Source organism: Protopterus annectens, chromosome 9.part0 (genome assembly GCF_019279795.1).
Source record: "Protopterus annectens isolate FY-2018-M chromosome 9.part0, PAN1.0, whole genome shotgun sequence".
Classification (NCBI taxonomy): Eukaryota; Metazoa; Chordata; order Ceratodontiformes; family Protopteridae; genus Protopterus; species Protopterus annectens.
The window spans coordinates 1618777514-1618804989 of NC_056743.1; the positions used below are offsets into that span (position 1 = coordinate 1618777514).

General features: G+C 38.3%; 1 protein-coding gene across 1 annotated transcript in view; it reads right to left on the bottom strand.

The window, feature by feature from the left end:
• The window catches only part of LOC122810730 (latent-transforming growth factor beta-binding protein 1-like), a 573718-nt gene that overhangs the window by 220883 nt on the left and 325359 nt on the right, over positions 1–27476 (bottom strand). The window lies entirely within an intron of this gene.

The window sequence follows — 27476 nt, forward strand, 5'->3', positions numbered from 1 at the left end:
AATATCGTAGATTTTTTTTTTGTTTAAATCTTAGAAATATAGCATAACCTGAAAAAACCATTAGAAAGATCCTTTCGCTAATGCTGATAACCTTGACTTGTACTCCAACTTAAACAGTTGTATTGATAAGGTAGTCGCTAACCCCTTCTAATATAATTAGAAGTTTAAAAACAAGCTTTATGTAACAAGAGAACGATACTGCTTAATGCATATGACGTCTCATTCTACCAACCTTAGACTTAAACAAAGTAATAAAGAGAGTCTGGGAATGATTAGGAAGCTCAAAACTGAGTATGAACTTAAAATAGCCACCAAAACCAAAAATAACCGCAAACCTTTTTTTTTTACTATGCCAGAAAGTTATGAATTAATATCCAACAGTATTTGGAGCTAGCACACAAAGATACTATACTCTCTGAGCCAAAGGAAATAGCTAATATCCTAGCTAACAAAGCTAGTGAAAATTTTACTCCACCCACAGTTATAGCTATCCCACAGGTTTCACAATCCTGGCCACCTTTAATTACTATTGAACAAGTTCCCTTAGCCCTTTCAAAAACTAAGAATTCTTCATCCATGGGCCCTGACAACATACCAGGTTGCCTGATTATCAGTGCCAAATATGTCCTTTCTGGACCCCTACTTAAACTCTTTAATCTTAGACACATCTCTGATTACATCCCTGAAGCCTGGAAAACAGACATTATAATGGCATTACACAAGGATGGCTCAGCCACAGACCATGATAACAATAGGCCCATTAATCTCAGTAGCCTTATATGAAAAGATGTGGACTGCATTACTTAGACTTTATTATTCTGGGCATTGAAAATATTTCAAGCCTTGGCCCTCGTCAATTTGGCTTTATCAAAGGAAGGTTCTGCCACTTTAATCTCATTAATTTCTTTGAAAAAAAAAATAACTGAAGCAGTGGAAGGCCTTTGCCATTATTTCCAATGCAAGTACATAATTATACTATTAAATAGGTAGGTCATTGCAGAGCTATAATACTAAATAGGTAGATGTCATGCAGAGCTATAGTATTAAACATGTAGATGTCATGCAGAGGTATAATATTAAATAGGTAGATATCATGCAGAGTTATAATATTAAATAGTTAGAGGTCATGCAGTGCTATAATATGAAATAGGTAGATGTCATGCAGAGCTATAATATTAAATAGTTAGAGGTCATGCAGAGGTATACTATTAAATAGGTAGATGCCATTGCATAGAAGCAAAAATACCATTTCACTACAGCATACTTACCAATGCAACCAGAAAAGCTAACATCTGTGAAGTTCTGTAGTGCCAACCGAAACCTGTATCCTGAGAGGGTCCATATTAGAACACCAACCATTCAAAATTTTGAGTGTTCTAATACTGAACTCTATGAATCAAAATTTAAAACAGAGAAGATACAGAACAGCAAATTTTTTCCTAGGGAAAAAAATTTGCTGTTCCAAAACACATACACACAACACAAGCACACGAAACAAACAGCAATCCACACACATACACCTAAACTCTTACACTAAACTACACTAAACTATACATACACCACTAACTATCTTCTTACCTTAACCCAAACCCTAACCCTAAGGTCCGTCACTATCGCACAGTTACCTCACCCACGCCCTAACCCTAACTCACCTACCCTGCCCTAACCCTCACATCCACACAATCACACACTTACCTGACCCACCCCTAACCCTAACTCACCTAACCCGCCCTAACCCTCACGTCCACACAATCGCACACTTACCTGAACCTGACCCATAACTTTTCACCACAGCGCTGAAAATACCGAAGCAACAGAAACGGACAACTAAATTCTTTCCCTAGCAAAAAATTTGTTTTTCTGTTTCTTCGATATTTTCAGTGTTCGCTGAAAACAGGTCGATATTAGAACACTCGAAATTTTGAACGTTCGTTGTTCTAATATAGACCCTCCTGAGATACATTTACAGTAGTAACTTCCATTTGTATTGGTGCAGGCTGAGCAGTTACCACAGACTGTTTTATCTTCTTGGCATTCATCAATATCTGCATTTCAGAGAGCAAAATACTACCTAATTATATAGCATAATGAAAGCAAACGATAGATTTCCATAATATGAAAACTGCACAATATATTATTTTCCTGCATGCAAGCAAGGAAGCAAACTTTATCAGTGGTATGCAAATCCATAAGCTTCTTCATAATAAAGTGTTAAGAGGAAATGCATGCTTTAAAGACATACAATGTGCATCTACAACTTCATTTTTCAAAGGTTGTTTTTTATTATGGCTTATTAGTAATAGGAAGGAACAAGATATTCCATAAGTTAAAACAACCATCTTTCAACCCTCTAGGGTTCTTTTAGGTTAGGTTCACACTAGGCTAATTGCCCTTGTGGACCATTTCAAGCCTAGTCATAGCTAATTATCCCATGTGAGAATCAAACCTTGCACCTTGTGTTTGTGCGGTAAACACCTTAACCATTGTGCCATCCTCCCACCCATGATGCTTTGCAACTGCTGTAACTCACCACAAGAAGTTCATACTCTTTACCAACCTAAATTAGTAATTGAAACTTGTCTCTCTATTTTTCTGCATGTAACACCATACGGGTTTGAATACTATCTGCTTTTTATCATGTGCTGTTATTTTGAGAATGAATCCTCAATATTTTCATTACAGTCTGTAAGATTTGGCTTTATTTCACTTGCACTTATATTTAGCTTAATTTTTATTATGAGAAGTAGAATTTTATTTGTTTAAAATAAACATGTAATCATTTCAGAATATGAGGTGCTGATTGCCGATAATAGTTTTATTTGTATATTTTGTGTGGAGTCTGCATGTCCTCCTTGTGTTCATGTGGGTTTCCTCCGGGTGCTCCGGTTTCTTCTCACATTCCAAAGACATGCAGTAGTTGGACTGGACACTAAAATGGCCATAGGTGTGAGTGTGTGTGTGTGTGTGTGTGTGTGTGTGTGTGATGATGTAGTGTGAAGAATTACTATGGCTGGGCTTGCCACCCGCTGGTGTAATCCTTGGCTCTAGGTGATTGTCACTGTTGAAGTGACACCCCAACCCCATGTGCAGAAATGGTTAAAAGAAGTTGTGGATGGATGGATGCATTTGTTTGGTTCATTTTGTTAATTACTGAAAGCTATAAAAGTATTTATTGGAGAGTACCCAAGTAAGATAAGAGCTTTTACTATAAATAATATATAATAATACTATAAATAATATGGATAAGGTATACATACTAGAGTACTTGATAATAGTTTTCTATCTTACTCACAAACACTGGCTAATCTACAATGTATGTACTGTACCTGTGTACTATGTATGTATTCTACCTATGTTCTAAATTTCAGCTGTACACCACAACTCTATTAATTACCTTTATTTTTAAATTAATATTTTTTGTTTGTTCTCTCCACTGTAATTGTTGATGTGCCGCATACCACTGTAAAAACATGTCTTTTATAATTTGTGTTTATAGTGATCATGTCTAACTAAATGTATCTGTGATTTTTCTTTGTGGAGCTTTTCTCCACTGGCCACTGCTGAAAAAGGGCCTTTTCAGCTCAGTCAGACAACCCCGGTTAACAAATGAAAAATAGATAAATAAGTAAATAAAACATAAAAATGTAAAATACTGTATATGTCAATGCACATGGCTGCAAATGTGCAATTAATAAAAACATAAGCAGCGTATGTCAGACTTACATAAAATAATTTCAGCTCAAGTACACAATGCATAATTGTTATGATATTCCTTTTATAAACTGTATTACCATGATATTCCTTTTATAAACTGTATTACCAGAGGATAATGATATAGATGTATGTGATTGTCCTAGGATTTGCAATGTGAAATTGTTATATTTATATATATATATATATATATATATATATATATATATATATATATATATAAACACTTTATAATCTCGAAATACTGAAATCTCGAATTTCAGTATGTCGAGACTATAAAGTCGAATTTGTAAAATAGCGAAAGTGCATAATCACGAATTCGAATATGTCAGATTCATGGTTGTGCCTTTACGCTATGTAATATCCGGGTTTGTGTGTGGATGGTGTGCGGAGCTGTGTGTGGATTTAGGTATAATGTAAGGTAAGTGAGTATTTTCTAAGGGTTTTGGGTGGGAGTTTGAGTGTGTGTGTGTGTGTGTGTGTGTGTGTGTGTGTGTGTGTGTGTGTGTGTGTGTGTGTGTGTGTGTGTGTGTGTGTATAGGTGATGGTAGAATGTATGTGTGAGTTTGTTTTAGTTTTGTGTTTGTGTGATCTCGGAGTTAGTATATATAAGTAGGGGGTGTGGGGGTGCAGGGGGGCTTGCCCTCTTGGTTATTTGTGATGTAGATTTGTGGATGTGTGGTGTTTTTTTATTTGTTTTGTGATGTGGGTGTTGTGGTGTATGTATGGTCTAGTGTGTGCTGTGTGTTTGGTGTTTGTATATTCACGGTTTGGGGTTTTCGGTTTTATGTGGATTCGATTTATGGTCTCGATATACTGAAATTCGAGATTTCAGTATTTCAAAATTATGAAGTAAATCCATATCTATCTATCTATATATATATATATATATATATATATATATATATATATATATATATATATATATATATATATATATATATATATATATATATATATGTATGTGTGTGTGTGTGTATAGATTTATATATATACATATGTATGTATATATATATATATATGTGTGTGTGTGTGTGTGTAGAGAGAGAGATCAAGGAGAGTTCATATAAAGATCTCTCAAGTTTCATATTCCCTGTACTATTAGTGTTTTCAAATTAGCTTTAAGTTAATTTATTTTTAAAATTAGAAGAATTCCTACCCCTTTACTAAATATGTATATATATATATAAATTATACCAGGATAGATAAATTACATTTTTTCAGTCATGCATATAAAACAGAAATGGCAATAACATTTTAACTGGTTCTATATTCTAGATGATTATTGATGTTGCTGTGACACCACAGCCGCATGTCCAAAAATGGGAAAAAAGAGTTCTGGTTAGATGGCTACATATACAAAGCAGAAAAATTATTTATTCTTATTTTTATATCACTTAAGAAAGGAAGTTGATATTGCATTAACTTCTCACTTATGCTCTTTAACCATCAGCTACAGCTATTTATTGAGATCAGTTGATATCTTCTGTATTAACATCTCTTGTTTTCTTGTCAAGGCAAGGATACTGGTACCTTTATAATTTCAAAATGATAAGAGTTGTAGTTAAACATCCCATGATCCATCCTATTATATCATTTCAGAAATAAAAATCCAATGGATTTATAGGCCTGAATTTGTCCATAACAGACTTAAAAAGAAAATAGTTCTGGGCATTCAGAACTGCCATATAGCTGAAAAACCTGATGTCCCTAAAGGGTCATTTGCTGGCCAAGTCTTTGACATAAGATTCTTTGCTAACTGTGGGACTGACTGGGTGATATATTTGTTCACTTGTACTTGCTCAGCATTCTATATAGGTCAAACTTCCCATCCCCTACGTATTCACATGTCTGAACATTTTAGCTATATATGGAACAAGCGATTAACCAATGCCTTATATAGACATTGTATCTATAATTCTGACAAATTCTATTTCATGATTTTTGATAAAATTGTGCGAGATAGAAGCAATAAACTTTGCTGGCATTCTATTTTAAATAAAAAAGAAAAAAGGTGGATAATTAAGTCAGGGGGTCTTTTTTCTACTGGTCTTAATGAACAACTATAATTCAGTGTATTACTTTCTGTCTCTATAGGATATGATGTAACAGGAAGATGGATGTTCAATTAATTATTGTGTATAAATATTTGTGGTGTCTGCTTACATACTTTTATCACTGAAGAAGGCAGAATAGAGAAACCGGTATGATGTTGGTGGAATCACTTTAAATTAATAAGTATATGTGTGCTTTTTACACTTTGGTGCTGGCCATTTTTTTGAATTGCATCATTTGCATATATTCCATGTTACTTCTAATACAAGAGATTTTAAGGAATCACATAGTAGAAAATCTAGCTCAGCTAGATTTTTCTTTTAGTTTTTGTTAATTGGTTTATTGGTGTGACCTTGTTAATAATTGCTTTAGTTTGTTAGTTGAGATATTTTTCAGACCCCTAATGGTTTGGACATCAGCTGGGTATGACAACCCTGTGTTTCCAAAGGCTAGCCAAACAGGTCACTTATGCTATGCTGACGAGGCCATAAAAAGGCTGAAACATGTATGTGCACAGCTAGTGGTGTCTGGCTTTATTAGACAAAATTTGTCTGTAACTGACTTAAAAAAGAAAGGAAAGTCATGGGCATTCAGAACTGCCATATAGCTAAAACACCTGTTGCCCTTAAGGGATCATTTGCATATATCCCATGTTACCTCTAATACAAGAGGTTTTAAGGAATCACACAGTGGAAAATCTAGATTGGCTAGAATTTTCTTTTAGGTTTTACTAATTGGTTTGTCTGTATGACCTTGTTTCTCATTGTTTTAGGAAACTTGAAAGAGGAAGAAGAAGATGTAACAAGTTGTGACATCATTTTGACTTAAGGCATTATCACAAACAGGTTTAGATCCAGAACTGGTCTCCAAGTATTTTCTTTCTTTGTTTGGAGCATCTTTAAATAAAAAAAAAACTATTCCCCTCTTGGGAAGGAGGAACTAATTCTATCGGTACTTGGGACAGCATTTGATGAAGAACAGGTGGAAACAAAAGAGTCTGATCTGGAGGATGAGGACTGACCCCCTGGAAAAGAGGAATTTCCTCCCATTGCCATCTGTAACCTTGATGAATGATATTTAGAACCATTTTGAAGCAATCTGTTGCCAAAGAGAAAAACAAGAGAGAGAGGTTAAGAGTTTTGGGAAGGTAGAAACACATGGAGGAGTGGGTCACAAGGTCTCTTGAATGGTAAATCAAACATATTGGACTGTCCTTGATTTTGGGAGGTTAGAGACATCCTTTTTGGAACTCCCTTGCCACTCCTTCTTAAATGTCTGTTTACCTGAATTAACCTGAATTCTGTTGAGAGTATTTATATGTTTTCTCCCAAAAATGGAAGAGGAGAAAGAAAATCCCTTGAATAATTCAAAAAAGAAAAGCTGAACAATCTTAGAGATTCCCAGGATCAGCTTGCACCACCCATTACACTTTGTGGTCACCTCTGCAGCTGCAAGGCTAAACACTAAATCTCTTTCCAAGGGAGAATTTAAAATCTCATTTTTAATACCATCTGGATGATTCTGAGAATGCAGCCATGCGAACATCTTTAAGACAGTACCAGTTTCCATAGCCCTGGGAAAAGTATCTACAGAGTCATACAACACACACTGCAATGAGTAGAGACCTGTGTAAAAGAAGAAACAAAAATATTGAAAGCTGATTTTTCCTCACAAGAAGAAACTGCTGATAAAGCATTCCACATACTTTCACAATTTGTCAGAACATACTTTAATATGTGAAACTGGAAATTCAACATTCTGCCTTTTCCCCATACCTATCAATAATTTTCCCATCCTTATCAGGAAGAGTAGGATTGGAATTATCTAAGTACTTAGCAGCAGTGGGATCAAATTAGGCTATGGCTGTGGGCCAGGTTTGGCAATAGTATATCAGAATTTAAAAGACAGAAATTTTAGACATCCTATCTGCCTGTTTAGGGGCAACTAGCTAACTAACAAAAAACTGCAGACAGTAACACACACATCTTCTAAAGTTGACAGAACAGGAGGAATGGGTGTAGGTTCTAGAGAACCCTTCTGCAAATCTCATAGTATTTTCTGAGGGACTAAGAAATTTCAGTGTACTACCACTGAAAACATTGGCACATTCTGGCAATAATTTCAGAGAAAATGAACCCCCCACAGGGTGAATAAGAAAGTGAGCTCTCTGAGTATGGATCAAAAATCTGACGAAAAAAATGAATCCATTCCTTTATCTTCCTGTTCAGATTCAGAATGTTGGATCTCTTCAGTTAAAGGGGAATCCCTCTTTTTTTTTTTTTTTTTTTACCAGAAACTACTTTACAAGAAGGATAACTTACCTGAATTAAACCTTGAGCCACCTCCAGTAAACTACTCCTGTGTAAACAAATTTGTGGAGAAATACATACATACTTTGTTTTCTGTTTCTTTTTGATAGGAAAAAGGGAGTGAAACATGTTGCTAATGGCAGTACCTGCTTCCCTAGGGATGAGCACAGCATTCTGACATAACAGAGAAACCTTCCCTGTTCTGTCTCCCATGACATGGCTCTCCCTTGCCACTGGGAGGACTACAACAGTTACAGAGGACATGACTAACACTCATTCCATAGTGGCTGTAGGTGCTACACCAGAGCGATCTGGGGTAAAACAGAAATGGTTTGAGGTACAACAAATAAGTATAGCAGAGTCATCCACCCACGACTACAGCAAATTGCTAGCCTGCTGTGGTGGCAAAGAGTGCTTGCTTAACTTTTTCTTTTTGCAGCGGGAAGAAGTATCGATCATGGGACTGGTAATCTGTTCCATGGTCAAGCTGAAAATGGCACCTCTTTCCCAAGGAAGACAAACAGTAAATGTCAGCAAAACTACTACTACACAAAAGTCATATTTTATTTTTTTGACAGACAAAACACAGTGAAAAGCACTTTCAAACATTATGCCTGCCCCACAAATGAAAACAAACACAATTTTAACAATGGAAAATACATTTTCAGTTAGTTAACACTACTTTTAAACGGACAGAAAATATGAGTGCTCTGTTTAAAAGTTACAGTCTTCAGACAGTCTGTTAAAACACAATGCTCCTAGCTTTAAAATAACTTTCCTTAAGAGGAAAGTAAGCTTCTGAGGAGCATATTGTTCAGCAGCAAGAAAGCTTTGAAGAGCTTCCTGCCCAAGCTTTTCTTTTAGTCAGCTCATCCTGAGCTGCTACACAGTTTGGGCACATGGAAGGTACCCTGTTGTTTTAGAAACTGGACAGCCATTATCTTCTGGGCAGGGTATAACCTATACAGCCAAGGCTACTGCAGCAGTGATAAATATGATGAACAAATTCTAAATCCATGACCATGTAATGACATCCACAGAATATTTACCAATACAGCGATATAGGCAACAAAACACAAGTCAGCTACAGCACATAATGATGGACTATAATATCTATTGACTGTGACAGCTTCTCATCCAAGTGAATCATTTTTAATCCCAATGCTACGACATACGCACACACACACACACACACACACACACACACACACACACAAAACATATATATATATATATATATATATATATATATATATATATATATATATATATATGTAAATATATACACACATAAGCACACACACACACACACACACACACACACACACACATATATATATATATATATATACATACATACATACATACACACACACACACACACACACGCACACACACACACATTCAACAATGGCACTCATCTAGAGCTAAGGTTTACATCACTGAGTGGCTAACCCTTCTGTGGTTCCACATAACACACTCACATCCACACTCATTTATATAAATATCTACATCTATATCTATATCTCTCTATATATGACAGCGATATATATATATATATATATATATATATATATATATATATATATATATATATCTGAGGTGTGTGCTTTTATGTGTATGTCGATATATATATATATATATATATATATATATATATATCTAAGGTGTGTGCTTGTGTGTGTGTGTGTGTGTGTGTGTGTGTGTGTGTGTGTGTGTGTGTGTGTGTGTGTGTGTGTGTATAAATAAATAAATATATATATATATATATATATATATATATATATATATATATATATATATATATGGGTCTACTTTGAAACATCTAAAACCCATAACATCTAATTTCATAACAGTGAGACCAGAACATCTAAAACCCATAACATCGAATTTCATAACATGTAACACTACAAATCACAAGAAAATAACATTCCCTCCAGATAGAATGACAACAAACTACCAAACACACTTTTTACTACATTTCTGTAGGGGGCAAGCCCCCCTGCACCACCCACACCTCCCTGTAAATTAAATATACCAACTTCAAGATCACACTACAGTGAAAAAAAGTTAATTTCCTAACCCCACTGTATCAAGCCCCCCTGCAGAAACATAGTAAAAAGTGCATTTGCTAGTTTGGTGTCATTGTGTCTCATTATATGTGGTGGGGATGTTATTTTCATGTGATTTGTACTGTTAGATGTTATGAAATTCAATGTTATGGGTTTTAGATGTTTTGGGTTTTACATGTTCTGGTCTCAATGTCTCAATGTTATGAAATTAGATGTTATGTGTTTTAGATGTTTTGAAGGGGACCTATATATATATATATATATATATATATATATATATATATATATATATATATATATATATATATATATATATATATATATATATATATATATATATACAGATACAGATATAGATATCTAGATATATATAGATAAATATACATATATAGATATAGATATGCAAATTTAGAATGGGATCCCACGAAGTCACAAGACAAGACACACAGGTTGAATTTTTGAGCACTTTCATTACTTTATTTTTATTCAATTATTTATTTATTTATATAACATTTGTTTACCAAGGAAGTCTGACTGGGCAAGTTTATCATCTTTGAAATGAATACAGCACAGTTAGAAGAAGTAACTACAAAAGAGCTGAAAGGCCAGTGGTACAGTGGTTAAGGTGTATGCCTTTCAAGGTGCAGGGTTTGATTCGATTTCAGGCTTGCTAGTTGTTGCTGAAGCACCTACCAAGGGGAGAAAACGCTGAGAGAAGAAAAGGAGCCACTTTTGTGATTTTAAGTATTTTCTTCTGATTTTTTTGTTAAGTTTTACTGCTTTGCCGCCTACTTTTTGGCATTTTCCGGCTTGCTAAAGTTTATATCTGTAACAGTAACAGTACTTGGAACACATCTAGAGCCTGTTTACAGCATTTCCTATGTTGCACTTAATTTAAAATCGTTTTTTTCTCTAAAAACTGCATTTTACCTGATTTTGGCCTAGCACTCAAGTGTGGGGTCATTTATTGCACTGTTGTGATTATTTTGCTGCTTGTGTATCTGTGCTACCTTTAAACTACAACAAAAAGAAAAAAAAAAATCTTGCTTTTTTCCCACTTTCTGAAAGTTAAGAGAGTTCATTTACAGATTTGCTGTTCTGAACTGTTTGGAAGTTTCTAGAAGGCCAGTGCTTGCTTGGGCTAAAGGGAAGTCTCTGCGTTCACCAGTGGGCGTGGTTAATACTGAACATCCTGCCTGTCCCTGGAGGAGTGGTTACTACCTAGAAGCTGTAGTTTTATTGGCCATTTTGGGTCAATTCTAAACTCCTTGATATCTCTCTCTTAAAACCCTACAACTCTCTTTTTGCGCGGTTTTGCGCACTGAGCAGCATCGGGCAGCACCGCCTAAACAGGTTTAAACTATTCCAGGCTCCACAAAGTCTGCTCTTCACTTTTTCCCTTAGAACTGTACAAACTCTCAAAGTAATCACTCCATTCTCTTTCTAAAGCCCTGCACTTGCTCAGCTCTTATAAGGAAACACTAACTAACTAATGCACTACACCCTCCTTGACTTCTCATAAGTATTAGACTCCCGATTGGTCCTTCCTGATCAAGTGAAAAATCAGTTCCCTTCCCTAATCTGATCAGTAAAAAAACAGTTCCCTATATTAATCTGGTATGTCCAAGGGTCCGTTTCAAGGTCACTCTCCAGTCCAGCTGGTGAATCTGGGAATTTTGAGGCAATGTTACAATTGCCTTATGTACACAGACAACCCTCTCCTCCTTCCAGCAAACTCTAATACATGTGAGAGATGCAGTTACACAGCCAAACTGGAGGCAGAGCTCTCTCAACCCAAGACTGACACAGTCAGCCAGGAGGAAAAGGTAACCATCTACACCACAAATCCAGTCTCACACAGACCTATTGCATCTGCATACCCAACACATAAACACACAAAAACATACTCGGAGGCTCTAAATAAAAATCTGCCTAAACAGCAAAGACCTCCTAAGCAGATATCCAAGCAACAGCCACCCCTCAACAATACCCATGAATCACATATCTCACAAAATCAGTGTCACTCACAGTCACAGCCCTTAAGGCCAAACAACACACCAAATACACTTGTTATAGGGGACTCTATTGTCCGGCACACTGACGTCCTGCTCACCAGACTGAACAAGGAGAAGGTCACTGTAAGCTGCCTGTCAGGTGCCAGGATCTGCCACATAATGCAAGCACTCAGGTCACTCCAAAACAAGTACAAGTATGAATCCATCATTGTCCATGCTGGTGTGAATGACCTGAGACATACCTCCCTGGACTACATGAAAAGAGACATAGAGGAGCTCTCTGATCATGTAGCCCAGGCTGGTATGACCCTGACCTTGAGTAGCATCTTGCTCTCACCAAGAATGATGTCACAGTATAAAGACAAAACTATCAGTTTCAACAGCTAAAGTATTGGTGTCGTTCAAAGGGGATCCAGTGTCTGTCAGCCAGGGATGACATGCTCGACAAGCCACGTTGCTTCGCTAGGGATGGCTTGCACCTGTCACCCTTAGGCTTTCGTATACTGGCCAAGGCTCTTGCCACCCCCATAGTGCCTTTTTTAGGCAAGGCTCAAAGGACAAACCCACCTCCATAGACATCCCAAGGATAAAAAAACTAAAGGTAATGCTACTCAATGCCAGAAGTTTAAACCTCAAGATGCATGCACTCGAGGCTCTCCTCAGTATGGAGAAAATCGATGTCTGTGCAGTAACAGAAACCTGGTTCAAGGCTCCTGAGATCAACCCAGCACTACCAGGTTATAACTCATACCATGCGTTTCGCCCCAAAACACGGACTGAAGCACAAAAGGAGGGGGAGTATCTATATTCATCAAAGATACCTACACCTCCAGGTTAGTGGCACTGCACGAAGCATCGGAAACCATCCATGTGCAATTAACAATGGGCAAAACTGCCTTTCAGTTTGTAGCCTGCTACAGAACACCCTCTCTATTACAAGAACCCCACTTGGCATTCCTGAGAACACTGGAGAATATGAAGGTCTCTCCAAACACTATGTTATTGGGTGACTTTAACTACCCAAACATTGACTGGGAAAACTACTCAAGCCCAAACACCCTCGCCCAACAGTTCCTTGAATTTATAAACTCTAACGCAATGGAACAACTGGTCACCACTCCCACAAGAGGGAACAACATATTGGACCTGGTCATCACCAACATGGGGACTCTATGTTCCACACCAGAGGTAAACCCCTCATTGGTAAGATCAGACCATAAACAAATTTCCCTGGACATCCATATCCTGTCCCCACCCCCAGCCAAGGAAATCACTGTAAAGAATTTCTCAAAAGCCAACTTTGCACTTCTCAAGACTGAGGTGGAATCCTTCAAAGCCCCTGGGCCAGAGGATAATACAGCCCAATCCGAGGAATCCTTTACAAATGCATTCTATGAGCACCTGCAGGAATGCATGGATCGTGCTATCCCAAATAAAACCAAGACTCACTCCTCCAAAAACAGGAGACCAGTCTGGTGCACCCCAGCCATAAATAAGCTATACAACAGAAGGAGGAAGCTACTACATGACAGAGCAAAATCCCAAAAAGGGAAGGCATCTCTGATCAGTATTAGCAAGAAGCTTCGATCCCTCATAAAATCATCAAAGGCCAGTTTCAAAAGAAAAATTGCCCTAGACACTAAAGATAATCACAAGGCCTTCTTTAGTTATGTCAGGAACATGGGTGGAAACTCCCAGGTATGCTCTGAATTGTTGCATAACGGTACAAAATATAATGAACCTACAGACATAGCCAACATTCTGGCAGACAGATTCAGCGCAAACCCCCCCCCCTTCCCCCCCAAAGGAGCAAATGCCTATCCCAAATGAATGTAACCTCCCTGACATCACAGATGCACAGGTGAAAGCTGCCCTCTCCAAAGCAAAAAACACAGCATCTATGGGACCGGAAGGTGTCCCAGGCTGTGTCTTACATGAGCTCCAAGAAGAACTGAACCCTCATATTAAGTCACTGTTCAAACTTAGCCTTACTACAGGATATGTACCCAAAGAATGGTGTACAGCTACAGTGGTCCCACTCCACAAAGGTGGTGCCACAATGGACAACTATCTCCCCATAAGCCTGACTAGTCTGGTCTGTAAAGCTATGGAGCGTATTATCATGGAACTCATAAACAGAGACATTGGGAGCCTCCAGACACTGGACCCTACCCAATTTGGCTTTGTTAAGGGCAGATCTTGCCTCTTAAACCTAGTTGATTTCTTTGAAACAGTTACCAAAGCCATAGATGAGGGCAAGGTAGTCCACACAGCCTACCTGGACCTCGCAAAAGCCTTCGACACAATACCCCACTCGGGCATCATAAATAAGCTTACCAGCTTAAATATCAACCCCTATATCACAAGATGGGTTGCAAACTGGCTCAGAGATAGAACCCACATGGTCAGAATCGCAGGTGCCATGTCCGAATCCAAACCAGTTACAAGTGGCATCCCACAGGGCTCAGTTCTGGGACCTCTCTTGTTCGGTATATACTTCTCTGAGGTTCAGGCTAACACAGGGGGATTATGGCTGACAAAGTTCACAGATGACTGCAAACTGGGGGCCATAATCAAATCTCCAGCTGACACAAGCATCCTCCAAAAGGGTCTCACAGAGACGGATGCTTGGTGACAGAGCCACGGCCTCAAGCTAAATGCTAAAAAGTGCATAGTCATCCCCTTTGGGAAAAACAAGGTGCCCACAAATTACCACATAGGTGGTAATCCATTAAGTACGGAAGAAGTAACTAGAGATTTGGGGACCAACGTAGATAGTAATCTCTCCTTTGATAATCATGTTGCCAAAGAGGTTAGAAAGACCTTCTGTATAGCCCACCTTATTACGAAAGGGTTCGCATCTAGATCAAGAGAGGTCATTATGCCCCTCTACTCATCACTCATCAGGCCCATAGTTGAATACAATGCCCCTTTTGGGATGTACCTTACCCAATACCTGCAGCAACTGGAGAGATCCCAAAAGTACCTCACCAAGAGGATCATGGGCTACAAACAGATGTCCTATGCAGCTCGACTAAAGAACCTCCAGCTCTACTCAGTTGCTTACCGCCTACTCAGAGGCGATCTATGTCTGACGTACAAAGCCATGTCAAACCCAGAATTAATGGACATGCTCCACCTCAAAAAATCCAAGTCCCTTAGAGCTACACACTCCAGGGACCTAAACCCCAGCACAAAAATAAATAGGACATGCTGGAGGGACAGATTCAATTCCCAGAGGCTCCCCTCACTCTGGAATAGAATCCAAATTCATGTTAGACATGGCCCCTCGCTGACCCTCTTCAAGCGAAATCTGGACACGTGGATGGGAAATCGCAAATTCACCCCTGGGATCTCTTCTGTGTCCCTGCTAGACAAAGGCACAGTAAACTAATCTTAAAAGGGTACCTTCTGTGACCTACTTTACAGAGGCACAGTAGGCTAATCTAATAGGCAGGCGGAAGCCAAATACACTCTGGCTAGGCTTATAAATGCCCTAGGGCAGATAGCCTAGTATCTACCTATGAACCTATAAACCTATACACACATACACACACATAAAAACATGCACACAGTTACATGCCTGCTACATGCACACAAGCGTGGGCAACACACACAAATATACACACACACATACACACACATACACACACACACACACACACACACACACACACACACACACACACACACACACACACACACACACACACACACACACAGCTTTATATTATTAAAGTGATGTGGTGCTAACAGCTCTACGCCTACCTTAGACTTCAGTAGTTGTGTACCACCAAAATATGGTGTGCATTTTTATTGTTACCGTCCTCTAACACCATGTTAGGCCTTTGAATTGCTTTACTCTTTATCCCTATACTTGGGAAGACTCCTGGGAAGCACACAAGGGTAGTCTGCATTAGCTCTGCCCTCAAGACTGCTGTTTTGCATGATTCTGTAGCAAGATTGCTGCAGCTCTGTATCCTGGATCCCTCTTACTGTTGTAGTGTTACAGTGGCATTTTAATCACTCCCTCATAACATTTTATGCCATCCTGACAGACACAGGATTGTGCAGTGTATCATACTTTGCAGAATCTCATCCCACAGTACACACCTGTGCTTTTCTTCCCTGAAAAAGTTGCTTGTGATTTCTTATGAGCAAGCCTGATGACTGAAGTTGTTGTTAAGGAGCAAAGTTCCTATAATAAATATCCGACATCAGAGATTAGACCCCATGCTGGTGAATTTACTGGTTATCTTACTACTACCCACCTGCATCACATAAGCAGTCTGACTAGTTTATGGATTATTCTACTGGAGACCCTTCTGAGTTGCCATGAAGGTCCTTGATTTGCCAACTCATTGTGCCACTTATTCCACACAGATCAAGCATGAGGTACAGTCTAAGGAGACTGGACTGCGAATGTAGGACAAGGAAGCCTTGGAAATAGTAATGCTACTTCAGAAGCCTCACTATCCATGGTGGTGGTGCTACGGTAGCGTTGTCACCTCACAGTAAGACGCTGTCGGGTTTGATTCTCAGCTAGAGCGTCTTCTGCATGGAGACATACGTGATTGGGCGTACCTTTGTTGAAGGTTATATGTCAGGGCTGGTAACTCGGCACGTAAAAATCAACTGCCAATCATTAGCGGTCTGGAGTTCCGCTGTGGCGACCCCTAACTGGGAAAAGCTGAAAAACACAAACAAACATCAGAGGCCTCACTGCAGTGCACTGTCATGGCAAAGGCTATGCAGAAGTATATCAGCTCACAAAAATCTCCATTGTCGAAACTGTTCTGCCATGACACTGGAGCTATTCTATGCCCATTAATTTTAGTTCTTTCCATGTCTCATGTTGAGCTGTATTCTCCTTTTATCTCAGTCTAATCTAATCTAATTTTTACCATAATTTATATAACATTCAGTGTTTTGACTCAGCTTTCAGGATACCAGATACTAAAATCAATTTTGTTTAAGTATATAATTATTTACTTAATTGTTCTAACAGCTGATGACTGCAAGAGTGCGTAGGAATTTAACAAGAGAGACACAGCAAAACAAAAGTTCATATGAAATACAGCAGTTAGCAAAATAAATTATATAATGCCATCACTGCCAGCAAAGACAGTGTATGACAGGGTGTGGTATTTATACTCCTATGTTTTGGATCTCCATAGCAGTAATCTGTGAAGAGCAGTGCTATGTCTATAAACAAATGTAGTCAGCCAATGGTATTCATGCCGAATATGTATATGTGCAGGGGCATTGATAAGCATGCCTACTTTAGGCAAAAGTGTAAGTATCTGAAGATATGCTTTATGTGAAGAGAAACAAGGAGGCCAATTACTGCATAAGGTGTCATGTACATTTGTGTATTACTAAGAGTCATAAAAATAAATGTAAAAGGACCTCATCTGCATACAAAACGAGTAAAAGACCCTGAAGTTATTTAAGTAATTTTAACATTGAGATATTACTTTAGGATTACTCAAGTTAGGTAGAATTAGTTATGGAAGCCCCAGACTTTTCAAAGTAAGAGAAAATAAAGGAAATATTTTAAATTCATTTGAAACAGTTCAAAATGATGTACAATTATTCAGTTCACTTGTTTTATTTATATGATGAACATATTACAATGCTTTTGGTAAAATCTGGTAAAGCTGTCGTTTGTAAATGAGAAATTATTACAGCATTATTTAGTGAAAACGATTATTGATCAGTCAGAAATCATTTACTTTGGTGTCTTTTAGAGTTTGTGCATACTTGGTAGAAATACAGTTATTTAATTCAATCATACTAATATGGCAGGGATGTTTGTTGGCTCAATGTGTGTCTTTACAAGGAGATTCTTGTGTTACTGATGAATAAGAATTGACAGTATTAACGATTACAGGAAAGTGACAAGGGGCTTAGGGTAGGATGGATTGTCAACAGACTGCTTTCTGTACTGTGGTGAATGTATTCATATTATTGCAAACATTACTTCAGCACAACTTTACTTGGCTGGACCCTGCATGTATATATCATTATGGGAGGTGTGTCACATAACTTTTATTTTGTCATGATGGCAGGTATGGTTTCATTGTGATGAGTTTCTGTGTGTGTGTGTGTGTGTGTGTGTGTGTGTGTGTGTGTGTGTGTGTGTGTGTGTGTGTGTGTGTGTGTGTGTGCACGTGTGTGTGTGTGTGTGTGTGTGTGTGTGTGTGTGTGTGTGTGTGTGTGTGTGTGTGTGTGTGTGTGTGTGTGCGTGCGTGTGCGTGTATATGGCATTTAATGTGCAGAAATCAACTTTTAAATCATCTACTATCCAACAACCTCCTCTCTTACACACAACAGGGTTTTCGCCCCCATCATAGCACCTGAAATGTCCTCCTCAGTTTTCCCAACATTGTAAACCATCACAGAAATCAAAACAGACTTGTGTCTGCCATCTTTCTAGACCTTTTCTAAGGCCTTTGATACTGTTTCACACCAAAACCTACTGTCAGAACTGGCGACCTTAAACCTTAGTCACTCTAACCTAGCATGGTTCCATAGTTATCTAACCAGGCAACAACAGGTTGTTCGCTGCAATCAGAAGTTATCATCTTTACACCCTGTTAACACTGGAGTCAATCAAGGTTCTATACTAGGCCCAATGCTTTTTAATATAGTCAGTAACCAATTGCATAAATCCACTCCACTTGCCTCAGTTATCCAATATGCAGATGACTCTACCATATTATGTAATGCATCGTCTCTCATACAACTACAGGACATCACACAGCAATCTTTCTTGGACATTGAACATTGACTAAACAAAGCTAACCTTATACTAAACCCAAACAAACCAAGTTTATGCTATTTCTCCCAACCAAACCTACCGTACCCCCATCCTCTTTTCATATATATTCCTCAAGCAACACAATTATTACTGCCATCTCCCAAACCAAACTACTAGTTCTAACTATCGACAGCAAACTAAAATTCCATATTCATCTATCTGAATCCATTAAAAAACTCACATCAAACTTGGCTCTGTGTACCACATTAAGCCATTTTTTGACAAATCAAGCCAGATTTGACATAGCTAGAACTCACCTTCTATCCACTCTACTTTATGCACCCCCCCCCTTCCCACTCATTCAGAAGGTCCTGCTGAAGATCCAGCAGGACAGACCCAAAATCTTGTTGGTGACTCCTTACTGGCCAAGACAACACTAGTTCCCCCTACTTCTACAATTGTCCAAGGCCAATCACCACAAGTTACCCCTTAGAGCGGACTTACTCACACGGCACAAGGGATCCCAGATACAACCACAGTGGCAGTTACTGCACCTCACCCTGTGGTTGATAGGATTCTGATCCCCTTCAGATACATTTACAATGAGGAAACCAAATACCAGAAAATCCTACCTTTCAAAGTGGAAAAGTTTCTCTATATAGTGTCAAAAAAGACAGTTGGACCCGCTTGCAAGGGAGACCCCTCTAGTCCTGTCTTACCTGTGTGAGTTACTGCAGACAGGCTTGACTTATTCTTCCATTAAAGCTCACTTGTCTGCAATATCAACATGCCTCCCTCTGGATTCTCTCTAACATCCAGATTCCCAGCTAAGCTTTTACTCAAAGGGGTGTTTCACCTCAGGCCCTCCAGGAAACCATCTCCTCCACCATGTTTTGGAAAAGTTTATGCTTCCTCCTTTTGAGCCAGCAGACAAAGCCTCTCTAAAGCATTGTATATGGAAAACTGTATTGCTAGTGGCCTTGATCTCAGCCAGAAGAGTATCAGAGCTACAAGCCCTTTTAGCTATTCCTCCATTCCTAGTTCAACAATGACAGGGTTTCTCTTAGAACTAACCCTTCCTTCATGCCCAAGGTGGTGAAATACCTGTCCCTTAATCAGGCCATCAACCTACCTACCTTCTTCCCTAACTCACAGGGGGACAGTGAGAGAGTACTTCACTCCCTGGATGTTCACAAACAACTCAGGATTTACCAGCGTAAAACCAAGTTTATCAGACAGGCTGACCAATGTTTTGTCTCCTTCCACCCCAGAGCCCTGGGAAGGCAGTAACCAAACAGACCATCTCTGTCTGGATTTCCAAAGCCATTACATTCTGCTACTAATACCATGGAAAATCCTCTTCAAGGTACTGTTAAAGCACACTCCACCAGGGCTATGGCCTCTTCAGGAGCCTTCTTCAAGGGTCTGGATATCTCTACCATTCTCAAAGTAGCTACTTGGTCATCAGTTCACACCTTTACCAAACATTACAAACTTAACTACATTTCTAGAGCCATCCTTCATGGACTCCTGGAGTCAGCCTGTAGACCACCTCCCCATTCACAGTGAGCATTGGCACTCAACCATATGTGGAATACTGCAACGCTGGCATACAAGGACATTGAAAATTTGTGTAAAATCTTACCATAACCATAAACGTCCTTCTCTTCCATGTTGCAGTATTCCTTCCCACCCTACTTCCCCTCCTGTTAGGGTGCATTTCACTTTCTGGGTGGCACTGGACTGGCATTGCCCTTCCTAGGACTGGCTCCAACTGGGATTTCAGGTGTGAGGGCCAGTCCATGCAGACGTTACTTTTATGGCCCATCTTCCTTGAGCCACATCAGACATCCCATGCACCACATAGGGACTGAAAGTTTTTGCATACTGGCCAAACATATGCAAAGGTAGAGGAGTAAACCCATATGTGGAATAATGCAACATGGAAGAGAAAGACATCTATGGTTATAGTAAGATTTTACACAACTTTTCTGTATCGGTCAGGAGTTCCAGGCCTCAGCAACTTTATACGGGTACACACAATACCCAGCAGATTTCTAGGCTTGTGTTAGACAGGAATTTTTGGTCACTGGATTGCAATGACCAACTGGGAACATAGTTGGACAGAATGTTTTTTATTGCTGGACAGGCAGATAGATGCTTCATAATTTTTTCGGTGGTAAGAAGTTGTGTACATGTTAGCTGATGTGGCAGTTCTGACAATATTAGGCTTTTCAGTGCTATATAGTGGTGGGTTCTGAAATGTGTATAAGCTGCAAATTTAGCAACTTTGTTTTAGCATTGTTCAAGTTTCAATTTTTGTAAAGCCTGGAGGTTAGTAGGGATGGGAGCACCATGAAGAAGAGCGGGGAGCATAGTTTCAGTTGCATCAGTGAGAACGTTTTTGGCGATGTAAAACATCCTAGTTTTTGATGAGTTTTCCTTATACAATTTTGTATATTCACTTTGAATGCAAGATTATCTTCTGCTGCCACTCCTATTAGTTTTGCCTGAGAAGTGATTTTAATGGTTGTATTATCAAGGTAGAGAGGACTTTAAATTTTATTTTTTCATGAGAGAGGGATTTGGGGAAAAAGGGTAGTATTTTGGTCTTTTTTTGGGTTGAGCATGAGTTGTGAGTTATGAAGCCATGTTTTGGTGGGTGTTAAAAGTTTCTGAGTAATTTTTTGAAGGTTTACCATGTTGTCAGATGTACAAATAAGAGTGGAATCATCTGCATATTGTATTAGGATGGCTTGTTGTGTGAAAGTATAGAGGGAGTTGGTGAAAATGTTACAGAGCGGGGTATCAGGGATAGAGTCTTGTGAAAGACTAGGGGTGACTGTGAGGTAAGGAGAAAGCATAGACTGCCATTTTACTGACTGATACCTGAAGGACAGGTAGCTTTTGAACCACAGAAGGGTGGGCTGAGAGAACCCTAGTGAGGACAGTTGAAGTAAGAGTTTGGTGTGACAAACTGTGTTGTAAGTGTTAGACAAGTCTGCAAATAAGGAAGAGACTAGTTTGCCTTTATCGCTAGCTTTATTGACAGTATCTATATAGATTAGAAGGGCAGTACTAGTACTATAGGAAGCATGGAAGCCATGTTGTGTGGGGGATAGGAGTTCTTCTTGCTGGAGATAGTCTATCAATTGTTTTTGAATACATTTTTCAAGTATTTTGGCGAGGGGAGATTAGTTTGATATATGTCTAAAGTTATTAACGTCGGCTGAATTTCTTTGTTTGTGCAGAGGAATAACGTGTGACTTTTTCCAGAGAGAAGAAATGTAGTATTCCTGGTTAGACTTATTTTTAAGGATTGATATGGGATAGGCAATGCCATTGATTGCTAATCTGAGATACCACTTGGAAGATCATCAGCTGAAGAAGAGCACAGTTTGTTTGTTTAAGAATAGTTTTATATAGGTTGTGCGGACAGGTTTGAAGGTGATAGTGGATGTGGTAATATATGGCTGTTTGGAATGGAAGGCATTATATGTAGAGGAGTCTTTATCTGGAGATGTTATACTATGTAAAATAAGAGTTGAACTGTACTGCAGTTTTGAGTGGTGAATTATCTGGAGAGGTGTTTGGATTGAATTTTTGGTCTGGATGTAAGATATCTTTAACGGATGCCAAATATTTTAGGGTTGTGTTTAATATTATTCTGAAAGTTATTATATCATAGTTTTTTTTTTGTTTTCATGTACTCGCTTTTTAGTCTGCTTGAAAAACATTCTGAAGTTTTCAAGATACTGTATTGAGGTGTTTTATATTTTTGCCAGTTTCCATATTTTTTTCTTTATCCTGAATTAGCAATCTACTTTATAGATAGCTAAATTGCATTATTTGTTTCCAGTCTCTTCCTTCTAGGAGGTGTGTGGCTATTTATGATATATAGAAAGGTTGTACTGAACTCAATTACAGCATCGTCTAAAGGGAGGATTTTTAAGAAGTTCCAGTTAATAGATAATAGCATAGTAATGAACATTTCTGGGATGAACTTGGAAAGGTTATGTATTGTTTTATAAATATGCTGTTTAACTGGATGTTTCAGGTGCCTAGTCATATAAAATGGGAGATGTTCACTGAAAGAGTCTGACATTGTATCTGTGGTGAAATATTTGCTGGGATCTGATATAAGATCTAGTCCAATAGATAATTTGATGCCTTGCTACAATGTCTGTGGCTATTAATTACTTTTGTAAAAACATATAAGTTCAAGCTAGATGTAGGGGAGTTAGAGCTTATATCCAACCAACTGACATTCACCTCACATAGTAATATTATTTCTTGTCGAAATGCTATGGATATCCATTGTAGGATATCTTCCAATATGTTGTATTGTCACCAGGAGGAATATAAAGGACAGTAATACACATTTGTTTATAACTGTTTATTTTGAGAAAACCAATAAGAAGCTCTGCAATACTGAATTTTGGTTTTGGTTTGCTGTAAAGGGAAATGTGATAGATATTGGGAAATATTAAACTAATACCACCACCTTTCTTCTTTATATGGTCATTACAGATTATATTATAGCCAGGAGTTATAACTTCATTTATTCTGGGTTTAAGCCAAGTTTTACTTAGGACAAGAACATCGGGATTACGTTGGGAAATCCAGGCATGTAGTTCAGCATCTTATACCTCTAACCTTTACTGCAGCAAAAATTAGATAATCAGGGTTGGGGATTAGCTGTTGCTGGGTTTCAGAAATGTGTGAGACAGAATTATCATTGTGTTCATTGTGATAGGTGGGGCCAGGATTACGGTGTATATCTCCTCCTAGAAGGATTTTTAGTATATTGGGGAATTATGTATACTTGCTTTTGGAGAGGATCCTTGCACTTAATTTTGTTTTGGTTTGAGTTGAAATGCAACTAATCAGCCTATATTTTGAATAAAGGTGAGGGGCAATATTAAGTAGGTTTGGTACAATGCGAGGAGAGTGTAAAGTGGAACTATGGCTAGATTGTTGGGAAAGAGCTGGAGACATGTTGCAAGGTATTACTGAGTCATGGTAGGATGAAAAATGGCGTAGTAGGTAGAGAAGGATAGAGGATAAGCTGAAGAGTAGCATACTTTAGTAGAGGTATCTTATTTTACAGATGTCAGATAGTGAGGAAGAAGCAATGAAACAAGAAGCTGAAGAACAGTATGAGACTCAGCGATGGTGGATTCTGAGATCTGGAAGAGGATAGGTAAAGACAGAAGTATTTTCTATATAAGAAGAGAAGTAGGTTGTCCTGGTATCTTCTCAGGAATGTAGGGAATACAGGGGTATTTAATGCTAGATTATTAAGATGTAATCAAAATAAGAAGAAATGAGGATTTAATTGAGAACAGAAAAACATACAATGCAGACCAGATAGGTACTATTTGGGAGGGTCGTAATTATATATGGATATGGTACAAAGCAGTATGGGAGGGATAACGATAGTTGGGAATGGTGTTAAAAATGAATAGAGAGAGGGAAATAGGAAACAAGAAGCTTAAATGTACGTATAGAAGTAATAAGGTTAGTTGGGGAGGGTTTTGGAATAAGAGTCACAAGTGAAATATAGCATATGCAGTATAGTCAAGCAAAATGGGACAGTGACCAACTTAGTAAGAGGTCCTTGGAGACCAGTTTCTATTACACAGGAATGTTTGAATCACAGAGCAGGCATGTATTTTACTGACTAAAGTTAATACAAAGCAAGGTTTTGCATGATAACTATGCTTACATTAATGAATGACAAAATTCTCAATAAACTTGCAGTTGCAGGGCCTTGTGGCCGAGCTCCTACAATATTGAGGTCAGATGTAGTGACCTCAGACTCTGCCCTGTGAAGGAAGACAGTGACTGAGTGTAAGAAAAGACAACACTGTTGCACTTATTACTAAGAGAGAAGTAGCAGAGCTTTTTACTTTAATTTTTTAAAACAGCATTTCCCATCATTTTTATCTGTCCTTGAGCTGCAACATCAGGTACTGAGGATTTAGTGTTTTTTCTGCAGTAATAAGAGCAATATATCTGAACTGGAATTCTTTAATTGGAGCTATAACATGTGGGTCATAATGGAGTTGTGACATATTCCATTGCACTTTACAGAATGGAGAAACCACAAATGAAGAAAAAAGGTTTTATCAGCATGTTGCTTGGCAATGCTGAAATTGCTGGAAAAGAAGGCTGAAATTTGACAGATCTTTTGACAACTATCAAAAGTGCTACCAAACAGCATCATTTAATAGGCCATTTGACAGCTGACAAAAGAACTTTTAAAGTACAGCATTTGGCAAGTATATTTACATATATCAAACTGATATGAAACCATTCAATTTGGCAGCTACACTGACACCTCTCAAATGACTGTTAAAGCTTGTGAGCTGTCCACTATTTTTTTCTGACAGGATTACAGAGTTTATAAGGAGCTTCACATTGGCATGGTTTGACTCTGAAAAGAGTCACTTGTTTTTGTCATTGCTACATCCTGAGTTTTATGCAATAATAGTATCCCAGTGTTTTGAGGGTTTGTCTATCATGTTTAAGCCTCCTAGATTGACTTACAAGATAAAATATTATTCATACTTGGAAAAAGAAAACTATTGAAACATATTATAATGCCACAAAAATGTACTTCTCAAATTTTCACAGAAATATTTCAACAGTTACAGTCCTCATGCACCATTCTCGGTGTAGTAAACATTAAATAAGTTCACACAACTTTAAGATAAGTGTGAAAACCTGACAGTAACACATCCCATCACCAAAACGTTTTAGGAAACTGAAAAAACATTACCAAACCTTTCAATAATAATTCTCTCTAAATCACTAATAATATGGTTCTGAACAATTGCCAGCAAATGATATTCACACTTTTTTTGAGAAAAAATAATACCATATTCTATATTTCACCACTGTCATATTTTTTCAGTCATAGATTCAGACAGATTCAGATTCTTAACTGCAGCAAACCTTAAGAAAAAAAATTCACATCAAATGTATGTCATTCTTTCCGAACATCAGCATATGTAATACTAGTGAATGGGAATCTTTTGTTTATCTCTGTGACACAATTTCCATAGTGGTGATTTCATACACAGTATAGGAAGGAATCTTCACTCAACTGAAAAAAAATATTTTTGACATTCTGTGCTCAGATTTTATATGTGGGTTTTACATGCACTGGTCTTTTTAAATGCTGGCAATACATCAGAACAATTAGGTGAAATTAATCTTCCTAAACACTCTTCTTATAGGGTCATAGGTACTTAGGATAATGACCACAAGGGCCTTTTTAAGCTTAGCCATGCAACCCAAATCTTTGACAAGTTGTGATACCCTTAATAAGTGTAAGCAGGAGCTTGTGAGATGAATCATTTACAAGCAGGGGCCTGGGAGATGAATCGTTTACAGGTTGCCTGTTTCTATTAGAGACATAGGTGCCAAACCAGGGATGAATTTCACGTTCCACATCCAACTGTCCAAGTTGCCTTTGAATTAGGTTACAGATGGACTTTGCTTCACATGGATGAGGAGCCTGTTCAAGAGACAGGGCAGTTTCTGGGATACATAACTGTCTCTCCAGAAGATCCCGCAGGCAAGGTTCAAGTCTTTATAACAGGTAATTCTGGTGCTGTTCATTTTGTGGATATGGAGGATGCCCATCAGAATGGGATCTGACAATGCCCTGTATGTCAGGCATAGCTCTCCCCCTCAAAAGCCTGTAGGAGACAGAATACAGGGATAGGGCCTTGATCTAGTCTGCATAGGACATTTTACTTATGCCATGTATTCTTTTAGTGAGGAACCTCTGTGGACGTTCCAACTGTTATCAACTTTTTTTACTGAGAGAAGAATGTTCTTTGACAACTAATGTCATGCATAACATATCATGACTATGATATGGTTGCTGGGACATTGATGCTGGTGTTCCCTTTCTTACTAGACTGCTTATGAACAAGGTTTAAATATCAAAGCCATGTGCTAGGTGGATGGCTAGGAAACTATTCTTAAGTAAGTGACAATCAGGTCTCCTTGTTCTGGAGGTATAAGGCCACTGTCTGCTAAAAAATGAGTGAGGGACAAGCCCTACAACAACATATAATGAAGGTCGATATCTGTAACACTGCTAGAATGTTATGGAATGGAGTGAATGTTACCTGTGTGCAAAGGTATCTGTAATACTGTCAGAATGTTATGGAATGGAGTGAATGTTACCTGTGTGCAAAGGTATCTGTAACACTGTTAGAATGTTATGGAATGGAGTGAATGTTACCTGTGTGCAAAGGTATCTGCAATACTGTTAGAATGTTATGGAATGGAGTGAATGTTACCTGTGTGCAAAGTTATCTGTAACACTGTTAGAATGTTATGGAACAGAGTGAATGTTACCTGTGTGCAAAGGTATCTGTAACACTGTTAGAATGTTATGGAATGGAGTGAATGTTACCTGTGTGCAAAGGTATCTGTAATACTGTCAGAATGTTATGGAATGGAGTGAATGTTACCTGTGTGCAAAGGTATCTGTAATACTGTCAGAATGTTATGGAACAGAGTGAATGTT